This window comes from Benincasa hispida, chromosome 11 (genome assembly GCF_027475165.1).
Source record: "Benincasa hispida cultivar pf3 chromosome 11, pf3_genome.v1.1, whole genome shotgun sequence".
Taxonomy (NCBI): Eukaryota; Viridiplantae; Streptophyta; class Magnoliopsida; order Cucurbitales; family Cucurbitaceae; genus Benincasa; species Benincasa hispida.
Genome location: NC_143488.1, coordinates 11,549,505 through 11,572,331, shown reverse-complemented (window position 1 = coordinate 11,572,331; position 22,827 = coordinate 11,549,505). Strand labels below are relative to the sequence as shown.

Genomic DNA, 22,827 nt, shown 5'->3' with positions numbered 1-22,827 from the left:
GTAAGGAGAATTCAGCTGTCGGTCTTTAGTGGAGTGCCTAGCAGTTAACGGATGGTAGATCCCGTGACTAAAGAGTTTAGTCAGTTATTCACGTACCGTTGGAGCTTCGGAGCTACAGGTCCATGAGGTCCCTTTGGTATCTTGGATTCATGTTGAGGATCAGTTCTTAGTGTTGATTTAAAATATTCAAATTGACAAGAGGTATTTTGATTATATATGAATAATCGGTTTGATGTATGAGATATATCTAGTGGAGGATTGATGTAAATGAGATTTACATTAAGTACCATGGAATAGAAAAAGAACTATGGTTTATATGTTTCATGAGATGAAATATTAAAACTATAGGTTATAAATATAGTATGATAAGTTGGTTATCATTTATGTTTATAATAATATTAATTATTAGATAATTAATTCTTTTTCTTTTAAATAACCAAAATAATGGGTGGTTATTGGATCATAGTAACCATGAGTTTAAAAGGAAAGTGGTTTCCTATTTTGAAAAGAGTTTTTTTTCTTTACAAACGATTGAAAAAAGGATTTTGAGTTTTTCTCTCTCGCACAAAGAAACTCGGTGGTCGTCAAGTAAATACGGATTTACTAAATGATGGCTGGGCGAGCTAAAAGATCGTGTAGGTGCGAGCTAAACGATCGTGTAGTGTTTACTAAACGATCACATAGTTTTGCTAGACGATCGCTGACGCAAGGTAAACAATCGTGTAATGTCTGTAGGCAACAGACCGAGCTAAACGATAGGCTAAATGATCGCATAGCTTTTGCTAGACGATCGCATAGCTTTATCTAAATGATTGGGCATCGACTTATACGATAGGTCTCATCCATCTCCCACTTGCCCAGTCGTGTACACGATTGTTGTTTCCTCCCTTCGTCTGCCTCATACCAAGTTCGAACAGAGCCTACCCTTTGGATTCTCACACCGAGAATACCAAGGTCGCCTTGTTGGTGGTGTCAGACTCAACTCGACATCGTCGAGGTTTTCTGAGGCCGTTTGTGGTGTTATGGAGGCTGTTTGTGTTGCGCAGGAGTTTGTGACTGAGGAGATCGTTGAGAACGAGCGTGAAGTGTTCGTGCGATGTTCGTGTTGTGTTCGTGTGGTGTTGCAATCGTGTAGATCGAATGTTCGTGGTCGCTGTCGTTCGAGCGGTCGCGTAACGAAGCGTGGAGACGCTTCTGCCTATGTGCGTAGAGATTTACTCTCTGTTCCGTTGTATTTTACATGCTGTAATTTCTGTATGAATCACATAACCGTTTGTTTGAAGTCGACTGTAAATGATTTATTGATTCATGATTGTAATTTGGAATAGTCTTGCTTCCGCTACTCACGGAAATCTTCGAGTTCCGATTTCCTTCATCTAAGGTATGCGGTACTTAGTTATTACCACGTGCACGTAGGTAGAGTTGACGTTGGTTATGTTGAGAATACTCCACACCAACTAAGGCTTGTCGTTGAGGGATTGAGCAAAAGGGTTCTCTCTCAACTAAGGATCATGTTAAGTTATGTTTAAGCCATACTATGTTTGAAAGTTTTAAGTATGAGTTTGTTTGGCAATTTTCTGTTTAAAGCATGATATTTATGATTTGTTAGTCATCACTAGGCTAGTAGTTCACTCGTTTTAAATGTTTTCTTCCTCAGGTAGTGGTTAATTCCCCAAAAGTTAGTTGCACTGCTACTCTGCCATTCAAAGACTCCAGTTTTCAGAAAAGTTTTAGGTGTCTACTTGTAAATGTTTGTACATATATGTTGTTAATGTTAGGGACAAGGGCTAGCTGTCGGGACCCAACTTTGTATTTGTTAATGATGTAATTATGTTGTGTGCTTAACCCTGGTTGTGTTATCTGAATTTAAGTATCTTAAACTATTATTTATATTCCAGGGTTTTCTAAGTAGGCAAAGGGTGTAGGGTAGACAGTAAATGCCACAAAGGGTTGGTAACTATTGTCATCACACTCTTCTAGATTAAAAGAGTAATATGGGAGATGGTATGACAGAAGATGTCTCTCTCAAGATTCTTTCCATCAACACCTCGTTACCAACTGTGGAGAATAACTATCGTCCCTCCTATTCCTTACTTGCAGTCGGTAAAGGTGAAAAATAGGAAAATGGCTAACTTTGTAACTAACTAACTGCTAACTCCTTCATTTATTGGCACCTCCTTATATAGACAATCAGCTCAGCCACTTGGTGATGTGTGATTGCCACCTACCATTTTACCTTAATCAGATGCCACTAGTCAGATGCTTATGCCTGCAAGTTGTGATTTCACGTGGATTGCATGAGTCAAATGTATCTTTCATGCGTCGATAAGCTAAATGCATTCCCCTTGCATTGGTCTTGTCTGCAATACTTAGTTGATTCTTGCATTAAAGTGCATTAGTGATGCAGTTTTTTACTTAAGAAGATACTTTTGCATGAGTTTATCACATATATACAATTTCATGCATTTTCCTTTATCCTGAGTATGTTTTCATCACATATAATCCTAATTATTCCAACTTTTAGAGAACACTAACTTGTATTTCTACAAGTTATCACACCTTCAAATTTTGAACAATGCTCATTCTCAAGCATTTTTAAAATAATTCCTTAACATACTCTTATGAACTTGGCACATTAACTCCACCTCTCATCATATACTTTAACCTAAAAGTGTTTGAGATTTGCATTTGAAATATAAATTTGTTCCTTTCCCAAAGAAATATATACCTGATCTCTTATGCGGAAATTACATTCTTAAAAAATTCTTTTGCTTTCCAAAACGTTTCCATCTTTCAAGTTCAGCAATGCATAAGAAGGTTTTCTTGTTATAAAAATCCTTTTAAATGTAGGTTTTTATTTCTTGAAGACTACTCATGCATCGATTCAAGTAACTCACCTTCGTTTTGGCTTGCTCCCACGGGTGTCATGTGGACATCCAATTATAGAAAGAACCTATACATCTTACTGGAACTCAGATCTTGATGGAACGAACTTGAATTTGGAAAGAACAGACTTAGATCTAGACGATGGCATGGACGAGAGTGACGGTATACGAAGCTCCCAGATTTGAACGACACGTGAAGCAAGCTCTCAGATCTAAATTACATGTGGACACACGCAACTGGCATGAAGGATCTAGACAAGCGTGACGACATGAAATTCTCGTATCTAGATGAGCGGACGAGCTGTGATGACCAACAATCAGATTTGGATGAATCAGATGGGCTAGATGACGACCAACAATAAGATCTGATGAACCTATTGCGGGGACGGTGTGGTTGAGAGAGAAAGGAGTGGATAGACGACGTGGTTGAGAGAGAAATGAGAAAATGATGAAGGTTGAGATAGAAAGATGGTGAAGGTTGAGAGAGAAAGGAGAAGATGGTGAAGGTTGAGAGAAAAAGGAGAAAATAGTGAAGGTTGAGAGAGAAAGGAAAAGATGGTGAAGGTTGAGAGAGAAAACAATAAGGGTTGTGTGAGAGAGAAAGAATGGTTTTACAAAAAAGAAAAGTGAGTCAGAAATTAAATAGGGAGGATCTTTAATGTCGATTTTAAATCGACATTGTAGCCTTATATTTAATGTCATGTCGGTTTAAAACCGACATCAAAGATCCACTTTTCATTTTGAAGAAACCGACATTATACATTCGTATTTAGTTTTTCTAACCAACATCAAAGGCCAAATTTCTTGTAGCGAATGTAAAGTAATGTCATTGCGAAGTCTATCAAATTCTATCACTGATAGACTTCAACACTCACTACAGATTAACAAGGGTTTAGCCCTTAGATTTTTAAAATAGATTAACAGAGTATGTGATGCCCTAGTTTATTGTATTCTCTCTAAGAACTCAAAAACTCATAAATATGTGTTACCATTGGAGTTTTAGTCCAAGTGGGAGTTTGTTGGATTTATGTCTTAAAACTCATGGTTTGTAAACAATAAACTTATTCTATTAATCAATATAGATGATATTGAAGTTTTAATTCAATAAAATTGTTATTGAATGTATGAATTGCTCATTTCGTTTTAGAAAGAACCTAAATCCAATAAATTAAGATTCATGACTATTACATGAGTATTTGGACTTTATGTGGAGACATAAGAGTGGATCAAGTTCGAGTACATAGCCAAAATGGTCTATAATATACGGATAAGGCTAGATACCTTATTATTGGGACACTATATGATGTAACCCACTTTATAGATATTACAATTATTGTAAAGTGCTACAAACGATGTGATCCTAATTTGTTCATATGGAGACATGCAAGTATGGGGTGTCCTATGCAAAGAGTTTGTATAAGACTGGACCAAGAAATAAATCACTCTTACTTTATAACGCTATTTACTATTTAAGACTATTTCAAAGCGACGACCTAGGTAACTTGACTTTAATCCTAAGCTAACTATGAACTCCTGTTTATTCGAGATTATCCTTATATTTTCATGGGTGAGGGTTGGCTCAATAGCTCTGACTCAATATGCCTCCCATTTCAGAGGTAAGACTGGGTAGATAGCTGGGAACATAGGGTTCAAAATGGAACTCACTCCTACTCGCTTTTAGGGATAATAGAGAGGTTGTTCCCTTAAGTGTGACTCCGGGTGTTGAATAAGGGGCCCTACCCTCTCATTGGCCTGAAAGGGACTTAGTTTGGTGATTGGATCACAAACCAATTGTTCATTAGAGGATCAGTGAGATTTAAGGAACAAGATGTAATCTCAGGGGTAAAATATCTTTTGACTCAGTCGTTATTACGAACAACCTGTGAATGGTAGACTTACTGATTATGATTATATCGAGTAGAAAGATATATCTACAATAAGGGGATAGCAACTACTGGGCTTTAGTGGAGTGACTCGGTAATTAATGAATGTTGGTTAATTAGGTTAAAGGATTTAGCCGGTTAATCTCGGATGATTGAAGTCCATGATCTATAGGTTCACTAGGTCTCTCTACTAGCTCAAAAACGACTAAACCTTAGAATAGTGTGATGAGAGAATTTGAAACGGTCAAATTCGAATTAAGAGAATCATTAATTATATACGATATAATTACACGTTTAATTATCGAATTAAACAAAATTGGAGCATTAGATAATATTTAAATATGATTTAAATATTTAATTACATGAATAGAGATTCATGTATGTAGAATTGGTGATTTAATAATTTAATATTGGATATTAAATTATTAATTAATTAAATTGATTTGAAATTCGCAATTTCTAAATTACATTGATTTAAATGTAAAATCAATTTAGACGATGAATTTTATATGGTATTAATTATTGAACTAGTATATAATAAAATTAGTTTTCATTTTAATTTCAATTGAATTTTGAATTCATTTTAAAATTGAAATTAGATTCAATTTTATTTTAAAATGAAAAGCAAAACCAAAGTGGGGTTTTTCAACTCTTTCCACTCACCATTCCACTAATCTTTTTAAGAGATTGGTGTCAAATTCTCAATATTAACAGTTGTGGTTAAATAAAAAAACTCAATTTGTTGAGTTGAGAGGGACATGCAATTTTAAAATCTCTTGTTTTATGATGAAGAATGAGTTCTTCATACCTTGAGGGAAAAAAAAACAGAAAATTGCTTCTCCAAAATCCTTCCTAAATTTAATTTATTTAGGATCCATTTATTTTGGATCCTACATTGATATCTAAGGTCCTAGACTATAATAGGGAAGATCAAGTTAGTGGTTTACAACATTTTGGAGTGTAGATTCAAACTGAATTCAAAGATTGAAGAGTTCTTCAAAGATATATTTTCAAAACCCTATTTTAGTTTATGAACATGCTTGCTTAGTTGTTAAAATTGAAGGAATTAGACTGCTTAATGATTCTATTTGATTTCGCTAATTGCATGCTAACTTCAACACTCTTTACCATGGATAATTTCTAATTTCTCCTCATCATTCAACATCTTAACATGCTTCTTCCAATCCACCCAATTATGAGGTTGTTTTGGAACCAACAAGTTTTCCAGCAAATAAAGATCGACAAGTTTTAATTTTTTCTTTTTCATCACTGCAGTTACTACAAAAATAGTTAAATGCACTCTTAAGATATTCTCTATTGATGATAATATCATTTCTAAAAAATGCTTGTCTAATCTCAAATCATTTTCTTCAGTTTCATCTAAAACATCCTCAACATGATATTCACCACAATTTAATTTTGTAATCAAACAAAAATCCCTCAATCCAAACTCTGCAATATTATTTTCAATGTTGAAAAAAGAACATTGTTATCAATAAAGATACATTGTCTTCTAATCAAATGTGCTAGAAGTTGTAAAGGTATTTTGGTCATTTTAAAACTTAACAAATGCCCGAATGGTCCTTCCTTAAATAAAGATAGACAACTAGAATCTAAGCTCTTAATGATATGGCCTATCACTTCCAGCATGAGGCAAACTTTGACTTTCAAAGTGGATTTCCAACTTTCTTCGGGAAGAATTATTGTTTTCCCTATTTAAACAAGAAAAGAAAATATATATTATAATTATGCTAAAGTACAAGTTAGAAATAGATGGACTAAATATATAGTGAGTACCTTCTCTTTCTTCATTTTTTTTTTCTTATTGTTATATATAATATATATATATAAATTCGAAATTTCGCGAAATTGAGTCAAATCGAAATTCTTAATTTTAAAATTTCGAGATTTCGACTGAAATTTTAAAATATGCACATATATACATGCAATTCTTTCATTTATCACGGGTAATAAAAAATAAAAATTTAATATTTTTTTAAGAAAGACAAGATGTAGGGTGTAGATAGATGTTAATGTAACCACTACCACATATATTTCTTTTATAATGGTTTATAAACACAAATACCATTTTTTTTCTCTACTTAATAATTATTGGGTCACTACTTGGCTTCCAAATTCCAGCCATGTCCTTCTTCTTTTGCTGCAAACATCTCATTTTCATTTCCTTTATCTTTTCTCTTTTGATAAACAATCAATTAATTGAAGCTCAAATAATGGAAATGGACCCTAATCTTGATCAATCCCTTCTCCCCTTCGGCTCAATCGCTAATATCGGTAGTGGTTTCATGAGAAGCTGCGGATCAATTCCAAGTGGCGGTTTCCCGACTTTCACTGTCCTCAATAACTGCTCCTACACAGTTTGGGCCGCCGCTAACCCAGGCGGTGGCCGCCGCCTCGACAGCCGGCAGACTTGGTTCTTAAACCTACGTCCCACCGGCACAACCACAGGACGAATTTGGGGCAGAACAAATTGCAAGTTCGACAGCTCAGAGCGCGGAAGTTGCGAAACCGGCGACTGCGGCGGCGTTCTTCGGTGCCAAACCAACGGCTCACCACCCAATACTGTGGCTGAATTTGCCCTCAATCAAATCAGCGATCTGGATTTCTTCGACATCTCTCTAGTCGACGGGTTCAATATTCCAATGGAATTCAGACCGACGTCCAACGGATGCAGCAATAGCATCCGTTGCACCGCCGACATCAATGGGCAGTGCCCGTTGGCGTTGAAGGTGGCCGGCGGGTGTAACGGCCCGTGCACGGTGTTCCAGACGGAGGAGTATTGTTGCATTACTAACAGGGAGAATTGTGGGCCCACAGGTTATTCGAAGTTTTTCAAAGAGAGGTGTCCTGATGCTTATAGTTACCCAACGGATGATGCAACCAGCACATTTACGTGTCCGGCGATTGGTGGGACTAAATACGACGTCGTTTTCTGCGCTCATTAGTGGTATGGACTATGCATTTTTTTAAAAATTTATATGATATAATAATTATAATATTATATAATAACTAATATATTCATATTCTGTTATTAATAATGATTTTCAAGTAATAATAATTGTAATATTATATAAGAAAATTAAAATTGAACAACTCTTAAATTACATGGACCAAAATAATATTAATCTAAATTATTGATAGTAAGTTTGTGTGAATAAATATCATTTTGTTGTGAATTCGAGGAGAATGGGAATACGGATGGTAATAAAATATAATATAGCATTAAAATAAATAAAACATAATATATAAGTAAATAAAATAAAACAAAATAAGAAATGAGAAAATTCTCAAATTTCTCCACTTTCTCCAATTTATATAGAATTTACTCAATATGTGTTATTTTAAGATCCGTCAAACGTCACTATTTACAGGCAAAGTGACAAGTATGATGTGGACTTAATGGATACCAAACATGAATAAGTACATGGCACATAGACAACATAAAGGGTGACACATGACTTTTAAAACACTAAGCAATGAGCATCTATTTATTATTATAATATTCATAATACTCTCCCTTAGATGCCTATATATATATATATGAAATATGCCTCATTAAAATTTTACTAGGAAAAACCCAATGGGAAAAAATCCTAGTAAAGAAAAAAAAGAGTATATATTTCATATAATATATACTCCTAAAAGAATACAATATATTTACTCTCCTCATGAAAACATCACTTAAGATTTTTGAGTTGTTGCATTCCAATGTTGTGGATCAATTTTTCAAAAATTGGTTGGTAATGTCCTTGTAAATAAGTCTGCCAGATTATATTTCTAACAAATTTGTTGTACAGTGATGTTGTCATTTTCTTCAAGACCGTGAGTGTAGAAAAGTTTCGGTAAAATATGCTTTGTTCTATTTCCTTTGATATATCCTCTTTTCATTTGGGCTATGCAAGTTGTGTTGTCTTCGTAAAATATTGTTGGAAGATTTTTATTAGAAGAGAAGCCACACATTTCATGAATGTGCTGAGTCATTGACCTTAGCCATACACATTCTCGATTAGCCTCGTGAATTGCAAGAATTTTAGCATTATTTGAGGAAGTGGCCATTATAGTCTGTTTCATCGATCGCCATGATATATCAGTTCTTCAACATATGAACAGATAATCTGTTTGAGATCTAGCTTTGTGTGGATCAGATAAATATCTAGAATCTGAATAACCAACTAGATCAAAATTTGATCTATTTGAATAAAATAAACCCATATCGATTGTTCCTCGGAGATAATGGAGTATACACTTAATTTCGTTTCAAAGTTTTTTTTTTTTTTTTTTTAGGAGAAGAACTATATCTAGCTAATAAATTTATTAAAAATGCAATATTTGGTCTTGTATTATTAGCAAGATACATAAGTGCATCAATAACACTAAGATATGGTACTTTAGACGAAGAAGTTTTTCATTATCTTCTCGAGATCGAAATATATCTTTCTTTATATCCTATGAACGGACTTCCATTGGAATATCTAATGAAAGTGCTTTGTCCATATAAAATCTTTTAAAAAAATTTTCCTATATAAGCTGACTGATTAATAAATATTCTATATGCTAAATGTTCAATTTGTAAACCAAGACAAAATTTTGTTTTCCAAGATCTTTCATCTCAAATTCTTTCTTAAGATATTCTATTACATTTGAAGGTTCTTCAGAAGTTCCAATTATATTCAAGTAATCAATATATACAGTTATAATAGTAAATCCTGATTGTGATTTCTTTATAAAAACACACTGACATATTGGATTATTTTGATATCCTTCTTTCAATAAATATCCACTCCGGCGAGTGTACTACATCTGTTCTAATTGTTTCAATCCATATAGTGATCTCTGTAACTTTATTGAATACTATTCCCGGGAATTTGATGTATATGTTTCAGGTACTTTCAATCTTTATGGGATTCTCATATAAATATCATTATCAAGAGATCCATATAAATATGTTGTGACTACATCCATAAGATGCATATCTAGACTTTTATATATAGTCAAGCCAATTAAGTATCTTAGTATAATTGCATCCACCATTGGAGAATATGTCTCCACATAATCAATATCAGGTCTTTGTGAAAAACCATGTGCAACTAGTCTTGCTTTATATCTTGTGACCTCATTATTTTCATTTCTTTTCTTTATAAATATCCATTTGTATCCCACAGGTTTAACACTTCGGACTACTGGTCCAAAAACCTAACATTTTGAAAGTGGGTTTAATTCTGTCTCGATTGCTTCTTTCTACTGAAGCCAATCTTTTTTATATCGGCATTCTTCAACAGATTTTGGTTTAGGATTCTCATTTTCAGATATAATATCAAGAGCAATATTATACGCAAAAATGTTTTCAATAATTACATTAGCACGATTCCATCTTTTTCCTGACATGACATAGTTTATTCAAATCTCATTATTATCTTAGATATTTTACCTTCCTCACTAATCATGTCGATGATTTCTTTATGGGTATTTACATTCTCAACCAAGTGTTTTTCACTATTAATTATTTTTTGTTTTTGAGGATTTTTATCTTTGGAACTCACTGGTCTACCATGCTTCTGGCATGTTCTAGACTCATTAATGAAAACTTGTTGTGTTGAGATATCAATTTTTGATGGAACATTTGTAGCTGGTATCTGTGACTTAGTTACTTTCTTTGCATCTATAAATACATCTGGTAATTGATTTTCTATATTTTGCAAATGAATTATTTTCTAAACTTCAAGTTCACAATGATTTGTACGGGGATCTAAATGAGACAATAACGATGCATTCCATGTAATTTCTTTTTCCAGTTTCTTAATTCCTCCCCCTAATGTTGAAAAATTTGTCTCATTAAAACGAAAATTAGCAAATCGTGCACTAAATACATCACCCATCAGGGTTCAAGATATTAAATAATTGATGGAGAATCATATCCAACATATATTCCTAACCTCCTTTGAGGACCCATCTTAGTGCATTGTGGTGAAACAATTGGAATACATACTGCACATCCAAAAATTCTCAAATAGAAAATATTTGGCTAATGACTATAAGCTAATTGTAATGGCGAGTACTTATGATACGCTACTGGCCTAATGCGTACAAGTGATGCTGCACACAAAATAGCATGTCCCCATGCAAATGAAGGAACTTTAGCTCTCATAAGTAATGGTCTTGCAATTAATTGCAAACGTTTTATAAATGATTATGTTAAACCATTTTGTGTATGAACATGAGCTATAAGATGTTTAACACTTATCTCAATTAACATACAATAATTATCAAAAGCTTGAGATGTAAATTCACCAACATTATCAAGACGAATGGTCTTAATTGTATAATCAGGAAATTATGCTCTTAACTTAATTATTTGAGCAAATAATCTTGCAAATGCAAGATTTCTACTTGATAATAAGCACACGTTTGACCATCTACTAGATGCATCTATTAATACCATAAAATATCTAAATGCTCAACTTTGTAGGTTAATAGGTCCACATACATCACCATGAATTCACTCTAAAAATGCAAGTGATTCAGTCCTCACTTTAGCTGATGATGGTCTAATTATCAATTTTCCTTGAGAGCAAACATCACATAATAATTCATTAGATTGAAGAATCTTCTAGCTCTTCAATGGATGTCCATTTGAATTCTCAATAATTCTTCTCATCATTATAGATTCTAGATGACCCATTCAATCATGCTTAATTGTAAATATGTCTGGACTCATGAACTTCAGGTTCATTGTTGCATATGTTTCAATTACTCGTATATGAGTATGATAGATCTAGAAGATAAAGCAGGCAACTCTTCCAATATACATTTTTCATTTGAGGCAGTGGATATGATATATAGATATTCCACATTATTCTTACTATCAGTCTAAAAATGATAACCATTGCAACGTATATCTTTAAAACTTAGAAGATTTCTCTTCGATTGACTAGAGAACAATGCATTGTCAATTGTAAATTTTATTCCTCTAGGAAAAATAATATTTGCTTTTCCAAAATCTTCGATCAGGTTTGCAGAACTTGATATCGTATTGACTTTTGCTTCTAGTATTGTCAGTTTGGAAAAATATTTTTTTATTTGTAAGTATTGTATGTGTAGTTACACTGTCTGCCAGACATAGATTTCTTTGCTCATTTTTGAAATACCCAACAGATGAAAATGATCCATGTTTCTTCATTAAAAGAAAATAATTACGATAAGAAAAACAAGACTTAAAATATACAAAAGTTACTAAAAAAACATGACAATAGATTTAAAAAAAGACATCATTAAGTCTAGATATTCTCAAAGTCAAAAGAAACATTTGATCTTGCACCAACTATGTCAATCTTCTCTTTAGGAGATTCAAAGAAGTCCGCCACATCCAAATTTGTCATGTGAGATGGGTCAAATATGTCATTATCCTGGTTTGTAAAATTTGCTTCCACATTTTTCTTTTTTTCCTTCAGGGAGGCTTGATAGAGGTCAACTAAGTGTTTTGATGTATGACAGGTACGTGACTAATGGCCAGTTGTTCCTCATCGGAAGCATTTATTTTCAACACTCTTTGAACTTTTATCTTGTGGAGCTTTTCTTTTGTGTTCATCATTTTACATGGTTCTTTTAAAATTTGAATGATTAAAGTGATCACCACGAAAATAATAATTATTTCTTCATCTACCATGGTCATGACCACGACCTCGACTACGATTATTAATATTCGTAGCATTCGCTTCAGGGAATGATGCTGTTGTGGTTGGTCGAGATTCATGGTTTTTCATCAATAACTCATTATTTTGTTCAGCCATGAGAAGATATGAAATTAATTCAGAACATTGTTTAAAACCTCTCTCGATATTGCTATTGCAGGAGCATATTCTAGACATGAAATATAGAAAATATCTTCTCTAACATATCAGAATCAATAATTTTCTCTCCGCATAATAACAATTTCGAACTGATTTTAAATAATGCGGAGTTGTAATCACTTACTAATTTGAAATCTTGTAGCCTCAAGTGCATCCACTCATAACGAGCTTTAGGAAAAATAACTATTTTTTGATACCTCTCTTTCAATTTTTGTTCACAAGATACGAGGATTTTTTATTGTAAGATACTCCATTTTCAATCCCCAGTGGATATGATCCTGACTGGATATCGTATTTCCTTTTTTAATAGTCTCCCCAAGATTTATAAAATCTAGGTGAATTTCGGCATCAAGTACCCATGAAAAATAATTATTGCTGTTAATATCAGAGGAGACAAGTTCTAATTTTGTGAGATCTGTCAGATGGCACTATCATAAAATATTGTACTTATGTTAGAAATTTAATAGATATTGAATATGCAAAATAACATTAAATTTATTAATTATAACGAAGAGGAAAAAACCGACATACCTTTAGGACCTACCTTTAGTGGAAAAAACAACAAGAGCTATAACGTGTTGTGAATTTGAGGAGCACAACGGGAACAAGGATGGTAATAAAATATAATATTAAAATAAATATAATATAATAACAAAATAAATAAATATTAAAATAAATAAAACATAATATATAAATAAATAAAATAAAACAAAATAAGAAGTGAGAAAATTCTCAAGTTTCTTCACTTTCTTTAATTTGTATAGAATTTGGCCAATGTATGTGATTTTAAGATCTACCAAATGTCACTATAGGCAGAGTGACAAATAGCATATGACAAATAGCATATGGACTTACATGGACATTAAGAATAATTACAAGGCAACCACATGAAGGGTGACTTATGGCTTTTGGAACAATAAGCAATGGTATCTATTTATTATTATAATATTCATAATAGGAATAATATTCTGGTCAAGATAATTGTTGATTCTCCCTTCCATTTAATATTCCTTCTCAAAATATTGTGTTTGTATTTTCTTTTGTAGAATAGTATATTTTTCAGATTGTTTTTGCTTCGTCGGATTGGAAATTCAAATTTAAATACCTCATAATAGTATCAATTTCTGAATTAAATTTTTCACAATGAAGGAACTTAATTAACGAGTGCCTGATGGTAGAAAATGAAGTTTCATTCCTTAAATAATTTGTTTTTTTATTCTTTCTTTTGCTAAATGGGAATTTTTTTTACCTCATAATAGTATCAATTGCTTGTGGATGTGCTTTTAGAAGAATCAATTGTAAAACGAAGTAAAATAGTGTCGGATAAATTTAATTTAAAATAGAAAAAACTAACTATGATGTTGGGTAAATTAATACTAAATTTATGTAATTTAGTTATATGAATCAAACTAGAGTTATTATTTTAATTATTTTTGTCTAGATAATTAATTTATAATTTATTAAAAAATTTCTGTGATTTAAATTTCAACTAATTTTATTTAATCTAAATAATTTGACAGAAGTTCTAAAACTATCTTCCTTGGCAAATGGTTAAAAAATAATTCTTATAAACGTGAATTAGTTAACATTTAAAAATATATATAACAAATATATTAATATAAAAGGATATTATTATAATATATTTAATTAAATGATTAAGAAGTTAGCAAATTTTTAGGAAACAAAATATAAAAACTAGTATCTATAAGTCATTTTATCCAATAAGATAAGCAGTTAGGACTATAATCAATTGCAAACGAAATTCAAATGAAGCATAATTGACCATTATTAACTACTTTGGGTTTCTTCTAATTAAATCTTTCCTTATTCACTAATTACATGAAAAGTAAACTTTTACATCATATTTAATTACAATGAGTCTCTTCGAAATGAGAATGATCAAACTAAGATTAAAAAGAAAAAAAAAAAAAAACACTAAAACTTAAGGTATAATTTTTTTTATATGCCCTAAAGTTTTTTTAAATGGATACTTTAAGTCCATGATGTTTGTGAAATAATAAAAAAATGTTCCTAAGTTTATTTGGACTAAAAATGTGATGTAGCATGGTTGAGTGTTACTTTTTGAAAATATGTTGTGCAACGGAAGATATTTGCTGAAAAAGATTTGTCTGATAGGGCTCAAGATTGCCTAGAGATTATGGAAATCAAGATTGTTTCGAACCTTGACCCTAATTATCCAAAGTTTGAGTGAGAACTCATTATGAACTTCTTCCCATCATTTGATGATGCCGGGTATCTTGAATTTCGACATGTTCATGTGAGGGGTCATAGCCTTGTGATTTTTACTTCTATAATTAACAAATTTCTTGATAGAAATGTTTCAGCGAACACTCGAGAATTACGTCCTTTGTTGAAGGAATTAGTGTCTGAATTGACTGGTGGTATGAAAAATTCCTAGCCTAAGACTGGTCAACTTGCTTAAGCAAGATTAAGTGCCATGTATGCTATATTGTTTTTTATTGGTATTGCCAATTGGTGTCCATCATCGCACTACTCAGATCTCTCTGTATCTCTTCTAGTTACCTTATTATATCAAATAGGTAAATTTGCTCAGTTTGACTATGGAATCTTTACTATTGATCAACTAAGGCATCACATTGGGTCTCAAGAGAGAAACTTTTCAACTCAAGGGGAGAGACAGAGTTAGACAGAAAAGGGAATTTCAGAGGCAATCAATTCTTTTAAAATCTTCCATTCTGTATAAATGCACACTTTACAGTTAGGATACCATTTTCTATTTATATAGGAGAAGAATGGTAAACCCTAAGAAATAAAAGGGTATTATACACAATTTATATATATAAAAGAATCGTACAAGAGCAGCCACATGGTAGGCGCAGAGAGGGTGACTTGGTAACAAAGAAATTCAAATATCTTCACAAATTCTTTTCTCCTAATACCTTGATATCCCCCCTCAAACGAGAGGGTAACATGGTTATCCCGAGTTTGGATCGTAGGTAGGCAAACTGAGAATGAGATAGAGGTTTCACGAGACAGTCGGCGATTTGATCAGCAGACGGTACGTACCGAACTTGAAGAAGGCCTTGAAGGATTTGATCACGAACGAAAAGTACATCTATTTCAATATGCTTGGTTCGGGCGTGGAAGATGGGATTTGTTGCAAGGGCACCGGCGCTAAGGTTATCACTCCAGATAGCAGGTTGGTTGCCTGATTTCGTATTTCAGCAGATGTACGGGCAAGGGCTCGATACTCGATACTCGATACTCGAATTTTGTACTTGATCGGGCAATGGTGGGTTGTTTCTTAGAAGACCACAAAATGAGAGAATTACCTATATAGACACAATAGGCAGCAATAGATTTCCAATCATCGATGTTGGATACCCAATCGACATCAGAGAAGGCAGTGATATTGAGATTATCAGATGGGGGAGTCCATGTCTTTCGTACCACTTAGACAATGGAGAATCCGTTTCACACCTTGCCAATGGATATCAGATGGCTGTTTGAGGAATTGACTGAGATGATTTACAATGTAGGTAATGTCAGGTCGGTATTGGTTAAGTATTGTAAAGCACCAATAGTACTTCGATAAAGAGATGGGTCTGCCATAGGGGTGCCATCATTGGAGTAGTTTTTGCCGAAGACAGATGGTGTGGGTGCGAGTTTAAGTGAGCTCATGTTCAGTTTGTGCAAGAGGGCATCAATGTAAATGGATTGATTGAGAAGAAGGCCTGAAGGAGTTCGAATTACCTGTACACCCAGAAAATAAGTAAACTGCCCAAGATTTTTTAGGGTAAACCTTTGATGAAGTGTTCTTGTTAGATGGTCAAGCAAGAAGGGGTTGTTGCCGGTGAGAATAACATCATCAACATATACTAGGAGTAAAGTGATGGAAGATCCTTGCCTGTGAATAAATAGTGATGAGTCGGAACGACTGTTTTGAAAACCCCAGCTGAGCAAAACGAATTTCAACATGTTATTTCAAGCACGAGGGGTCTGCTTGAGGCCATACAGAGCCTTTTGTAGCTTATAGACATGCGTGGGAAAGTTTGAATAGACATACCCCGGTGGTTGGGCCATATACACATCCTCTTCGAGATTTCCATTGAGAAAAGCGTTATTGAAATCTAAGTGGCGAAGCTCCAAATTACAGGAGACAACAATTGGTAGTACCACCCGAACAGTTGACGCATTCACCACGGGACTGAATGTCTCAAAAAATAGATGGCAAAACTCTGATGAAACCCCTTTGCAACAACTTTGGCTATATATCGATCAACTGAGCCATCAGGATTTCGTTTGATTCGAAAAACCCATTTGCTGCCAACAATAGTGGCATTTTGTGGAGGTGGAACAAGGACCCAAGTCTTATTAATGAGGAGAGCTTGGTATTCAAGGTCCATGGCATTTTTCCAGACTAGGGTAGCAAGAGCATCAGAAATGCGGATGGGTTATGTTTGTGTCCAATCAGGACTAGAGGTTGTCATCCACGCTTTGGGTTTGAATATACCGGCCTTTGCACGGGTGATCATAGGGTGACTGGGAATGAGAGGATTATGAGGGGTAGCCGAATGAGGCAGGGAAGAGTGAGATGAAGGCTGAGGGATAAAGGGTTGGTGTTCATCGGAACGAGGGGTGATAGGGTTTGGTGAAAGATGAAGGGGCAAGCACGTGGACAGTGAGGAGCTAAGGGATGATATTGGGCTTGGAATGGGGGTAGGGAGACGAGAAGTAGTGGGCTGAGAGAGTGGGCTCACAGGCGGTGCTGTAGGAGTATCAGTTGGGCCCATAGGTGGGGAGAGAGGGTCGTTTGGATGAGTGGGCTGGGCCCAAGGTGGGCTAGGAAGCTATGAGATTGAGGGTGGGCCGAGCTACTGTGATGACACAATGCTTGATCCAAAACCTTCTGCAAAAGGAAAAGAAGACTCATCAAATTCAACGTGCCTTGAAATAAAAATCCTCCCATTTTGATTTAGGCATTTGTGCCCTTTGTGTACTGGACTGGGCCCTAAATAAACACACTTTTCAGATCGAAACTGAAATTTATTTGAGTTGTATGGCCTCAGGCATGGGTAGCAGGCACACCCAAAACACCTTAAATCATTAAAATTAAATTTTCTTTTGATCAACATCTCCACAGGGGCTTTTCCTTTGAGTACTGAGGATGGTAATCCATTGATGATTAAGGTAGATGTCATGAAGGCTTCCCACTAGAAGCGTAACGGCATGGATGCTTGAGTAAGTAGTGTGAGCCCCATCTCTACAATGTATCTATGTTTTCTTTCCGCTATGCAATTTTGTGATGATGTATAGGGGCAAGAGTAACGAGATAGCATTCCTAGTTCAGTACATAGCTTGTGAATTTTCACATATTCTCCTCCATTGTCAGTTTATAGGGATTTAATTTGTAACCCAAAGTGATTTTTGACAAAGATAGTAAAGTGGTTAAATGCAGCAAACACATCACTCTTTAACTTAAGTGGGTAGATCCACACAAATCTACTAAAGTCATCAAGAAAGTGTATATAATAACAGTAACCTTCAGTAGATATAATCGAAGCAGGCGCCCACAGATCTGAATGAATTAATTCGAAAGGTGAGCTAGCATGAGAGGTAGATAGAGAGAAGGGAAGAGCAGGAGATTTCCCAAACTTACAGGCTTCACAGAATAAATTTTCTTCATTGGCTTTCACTGGTAGATTTAATTACATCATTGAGAACTTTAGGGGAAAGGTGTCCAAGCCTCCTGTGCAAAATGGTTTAGACACAACATTGATACTAGTATTGTTAACTACTGCAGAGCATGCCATTATCTTCTTGTTCGACTTCAGGTTTTTGTTTTACACACATGAAGCACTACCAGTGGCTCTGTTCGAAGCTATTTTATATAGTCCATCATCAAGTTCCCCCTTCAACACCACTTGACCCGTGTTGATATCCTTAATAAGACAGTAATGGGAGTGAAATTCAACTGTTACTTTGTTATCCTGTAAGAGCTTAAACACACTTATGAGATTCTTTGCAATGGCAGGCACACATAACACATTATGAAGATTCAGTAATCCAACATTAGTAGATATATGATACGAACCAATATGAGTTATAGGGAGAGAATTTCCATTACCAACAATTATTTTTTCTTTACCTGCATATTCATAAGGATTGGTCATGCTGTTATGGTCAGAGGCTACGTGATTGGAGGCTCCACTGTCAATGTACCAACCTGGATCAAATATTGACTCAAGTGTTGCAATGAACGGGTTGATGCTTTGGGTTGCTATAAACGCCTGATTGGGTGGGGGGCCTGAAGGGTTGTGACCTTGATTTGGATGTTGTTTTCCTGAAAAAGAATGGTCCTCTGTTCGATTGTTCACCGTTTGAGTTTGGACCAAACTGTATGTTGAGTAATTGATAACACTGAAGGGTAATGTGTCCAAGTTTCGAGCATATTTGACAAATCGAGCGATTGTTCCATCGACCCCTGCCCCTGCCACAACCATTTCCACGTTGGCCATTGTTTTGCTGTTGAGGAGGTATGCTGTCATTGAACAAATTTTGATTTGGCTTCTGATTTCCCGAATTGGGATTTTTGTTGGTAGTCATATTGATGGAAGTGGATCCACTGAATGAGATCGTTTTCTGGGTGTTCTGATGTTCAAGCTGCTTTTCGTAGATTAATATTTTCGACTGAAGATCAGTCCACTTGATATTCATCCTTCTTTCCATCGTTGCAACGATTGGGTTATATTCTTCATCAAGACCCAATAAAACTTGGGAGATCAACGCCCTTGAGGAAACCGGACTTCCTGCCTACTCTAGATTATCTGAGTGAGATTTCATGGTATGAAGGTAATCGTTCATTTTCATTGATCCCTTGCGAGTAGATTGAAAAACTTGCCTTAAATAATCCTCCTCAGCACGAGACTGAACGCCAAAGAGCTATTGCAAGGCATCCCATAGTCCTTTAGCAGTCTCGTGACCCATTACTTGGGTGGCTACCTCTGATGTCATGGAGTTGTATAGCCATCCCAAAAGGAGTTGATCTGTTACTGTCCATGACTCATACAATGGATCGACAATAGTCTGGACGGTGAGCGATGAACTTGAGGCCCCTGATGCTTCAACTTCTGAGATCATTACTCTTGGAGTTGGAGATGCTGTGGTAGCTGCATCCTCTTGTTGAACAAACATGGGTGGGCACACCTTCTCTCGTGAGATGCCCAAATAGCTTGTAACTTTTCAAAATAGGAAGGGCCAGGTTTTTTCATAGGAGAAAGTTTCTCCTATCAAGCTTAATGGAGATGATCTAGTTTAGGGGTGGGTTGCTGTAGGTAGGATTTGTAGCTGGTCTATTTGGTCTATGATCTAGTTGATTTGTAGGGCCATTTGTGCTCTGATACCAAGAGAAACTTTTCAAATTCAGGGGAGAGACAGTGTGAGACAGAGAAGGGAATTTCAGAGGCAATCAATTCTTTCAAAATTTTCTATTCTGTATAAATGCACACTTTACAGCTAGGATACCATTTTCTATTAATACAGGAGAAGAATGGTAAACCCTAAGAAATAAAAGGGTATTATACACAATTTACATGTATAAAAGAATCGTACAAGAGCAGTCACATGGCAGACGCAGAGAGGGTAACTTGGTAACAAAGAAATTCAAATATCTTCATAAATTCTTTTCTCCTAATACCTTAACATCAAGCTTTTAGACTCCTATTGCATATCCCCACCTCGTTTGTGGCATAGTGTTGTCACATAAACTAGATTTACTGACTACTTGTTCGTTGCTATCGTGATTCGAGTTGGGAGTGTATTGTATAAAATAAATTAGAAAAATAAGTTCTGAGTATAGATGATGCGTTGATGCTTTGATGCGTTTATGTGATTGTAACGCATTGGTGCATTAGAGATATGCAACATAACGCACAACTTTCCACTATTATTGACGTTTAAGTTTTCCTAAACCAGACCCAAGTATAAATCCAATTTAGATTCTTGGTAAGTCTAGAGTCGAACTCAGGGATTCAGTTAAACTGACGTAGACCTTGCGTTGTAGCTATTGTAGGGGTTTTCCTAAATTTATGAGAGAAATGTGTTATTTACACTAAAGTGTTGTGCCTGTGCAAGAAGATGCAAAAGAGTTGAGTAGTGAGTGATGAATCATGCGAAAATGGACTTTAATGTAAGTGGTATGCATCGGTCTAAGATGAGTGTACACAAACCAGAGTGTGATGTGGATGAGATGGGATGATTTACTTATCTTTGTTTATGCGTTAGACTTCATTAAACATTTCTCAATGCGAATAACATACAAAACCTATCTCTATGATGCATGCGTCTAACACAGAATGCAATAAATACCAGTAAGTCTATCTCTAGATGTACTGGGCGTCTTACTTGATGCTGGCTTATCTATTCTCTCGAATAATCTAAGCTAAGGATGCTTTCACCAATTGATCAAGTCGGCTTAAGCGTTTGAAATGAGATTTTGCATAAAGTATGAATGCATTCAACATAAACAAGAAATAAACAATGACAAAGTGTGATGGATCAAATATATGAATTTATAAAGAAGCAAATTGTCTTTACAAAAGCAATATTCAATCAAATGAAATGAAAGCGATAAATGAGATGAAAGGAACTGAGTCAAGCCGCAAAGTACAATCTCTTGAATCTCTTTGGCTCAATTCTGTTGTGTACAATCACTTGTATAGGAGTTGGACGAAGTGTCTTTCTCAAGCTTGGCTTCCTCCTCTCCCTGACCGGCGATGGCGGTGGTTCTTAACTCTTCTGATCGTCTTGGCACCACAGCACAGCTTTTAAAGCCTAAAATTACAACTACGCTATACAGAGAATGGGAGTCTTGAAAATTTCTATGTACTGACTAACTGCGAACTCTGGAGGGACTTCATCTATTTATAGACGTTGGTCATGTCCACTTGGTGATGGGCAACATTAAAGTCCATGCCCTAGTCAGCCGCCTGACACTCGAAAGCTTTTCAGACGCTGCCTGTTGCAGGTGCCCATACTTGCAAATGGTGATGTGACACAATCAGCCTGGATCAATGTATCTTCTCTGCGTTGAACTCCCTCCGACGCATGGCCCATGTGTTAGAGCTTTCCTTGCGACACTTTCTTGATTATGCGTTAGCTTCGTTGAAATCCTGCAATTCAATGCGTTAGTGCCGCAGTATTTAGTAATAAAACTTCTTTTACATGAGATGCTAATGTTTGAATAATTTCATGCGTTTTTTCTAAAAATGAGAAGAATTTATCATTAAAAATCTTAGGTGTTCCAACTTAAGAGCAAAAATAACTTGTATTTCTACCATTTATTACTACTAAAGAATCATTTAGTGCTAATCCAGAGTTGATAAACTTTAATTACAAGTTATTTCAAGGACGCCATGAGCCTGATATCACCCCTTCGTCTTCGTCTTAAATTGAATATGCTCCGAGTGCTAAACTTGTTCATTCTATGTTTGGCCAACGTCTTTGCACTATTTGATTGCAGAACTTCACATGTTATCTGATATGATTGATTGGGCTTCTGATCACAAGCGTGAAGTTAGTCTTCTTTTGAATCTGATGAGAGGAGTAGTTAATGATGGTGGGCAGGTTGGACCATCACAATGATTTTTTTTTTTTTTTTTTTTTTTTTGAAGTCAGAATGGAAGAAGTTTGGTGTTTGGTGTTTTGTTTTGGGTTGTTGTTGTTGAATTGTTTTTATTTGGTTGGTCTTTAAGTGACTTTGTTGTTTTGTCCTTTTTTGTGCATGGACCTCTTTTTGATACCATGGATTTGAACAGTATTTTTTATTTTTCCAACCCTGTTGTTTATGTGATGGTTGGTTGGTTGTCTTGTGGAAGTGTTCTGTCTTAAAAAAATATATTTTAGCCGAAGGAGCAAGCAATTTGTTAGATATGTGATATTGACTATATATTTCTGGAAGATTCTTGGTGTTTACTCCTTGGGGGGTTTATGAAATATCTCCATTTTTGTCCCTGTGAGAACTTGTCTTAGAGATTGTGTCAATGTGCTAATTTTGCAAAATATTTTGTTTTCTTATTTAAATGATTTTGCAGAATATTTCTTGTGGAATGTTTTTCTTTTTGGTGTCCTGCCGATTTTATGTGGGGATATTTTCCATCCTTCCACTATGATATTTAAGCCTAAGAAGTTTTCTTTGCTAGGCGTTGTCGC

The 22,827-nt window shown here is 34.9% G+C and overlaps 1 long non-coding RNA gene and 1 pseudogene across 2 annotated transcripts; one reads left to right on the top strand and one right to left on the bottom strand.

Moving 5' to 3' along the window:
- Window positions 1-6,689: 6,689 nt before the first annotated feature.
- Window positions 6,690-7,868, top strand: LOC120091425 (protein P21 pseudogene; annotated as a pseudogene). Its single transcript, XR_016524705.1, has one exon. The product of XR_016524705.1 is annotated as a protein P21 pseudogene (transcript).
- Window positions 7,869-15,317: 7,449 nt separating this feature from the next.
- Window positions 15,318-17,287, bottom strand: LOC120092222 (uncharacterized). Its single transcript, XR_005485939.2, has 2 exons — window positions 16,685-17,287; window positions 15,318-16,573 (listed from the first exon to the last, which is right to left on the bottom strand). It is a non-coding gene; the product is annotated as an uncharacterized LOC120092222 (long non-coding RNA).
- Window positions 17,288-22,827: the final 5,540 nt, after the last annotated feature.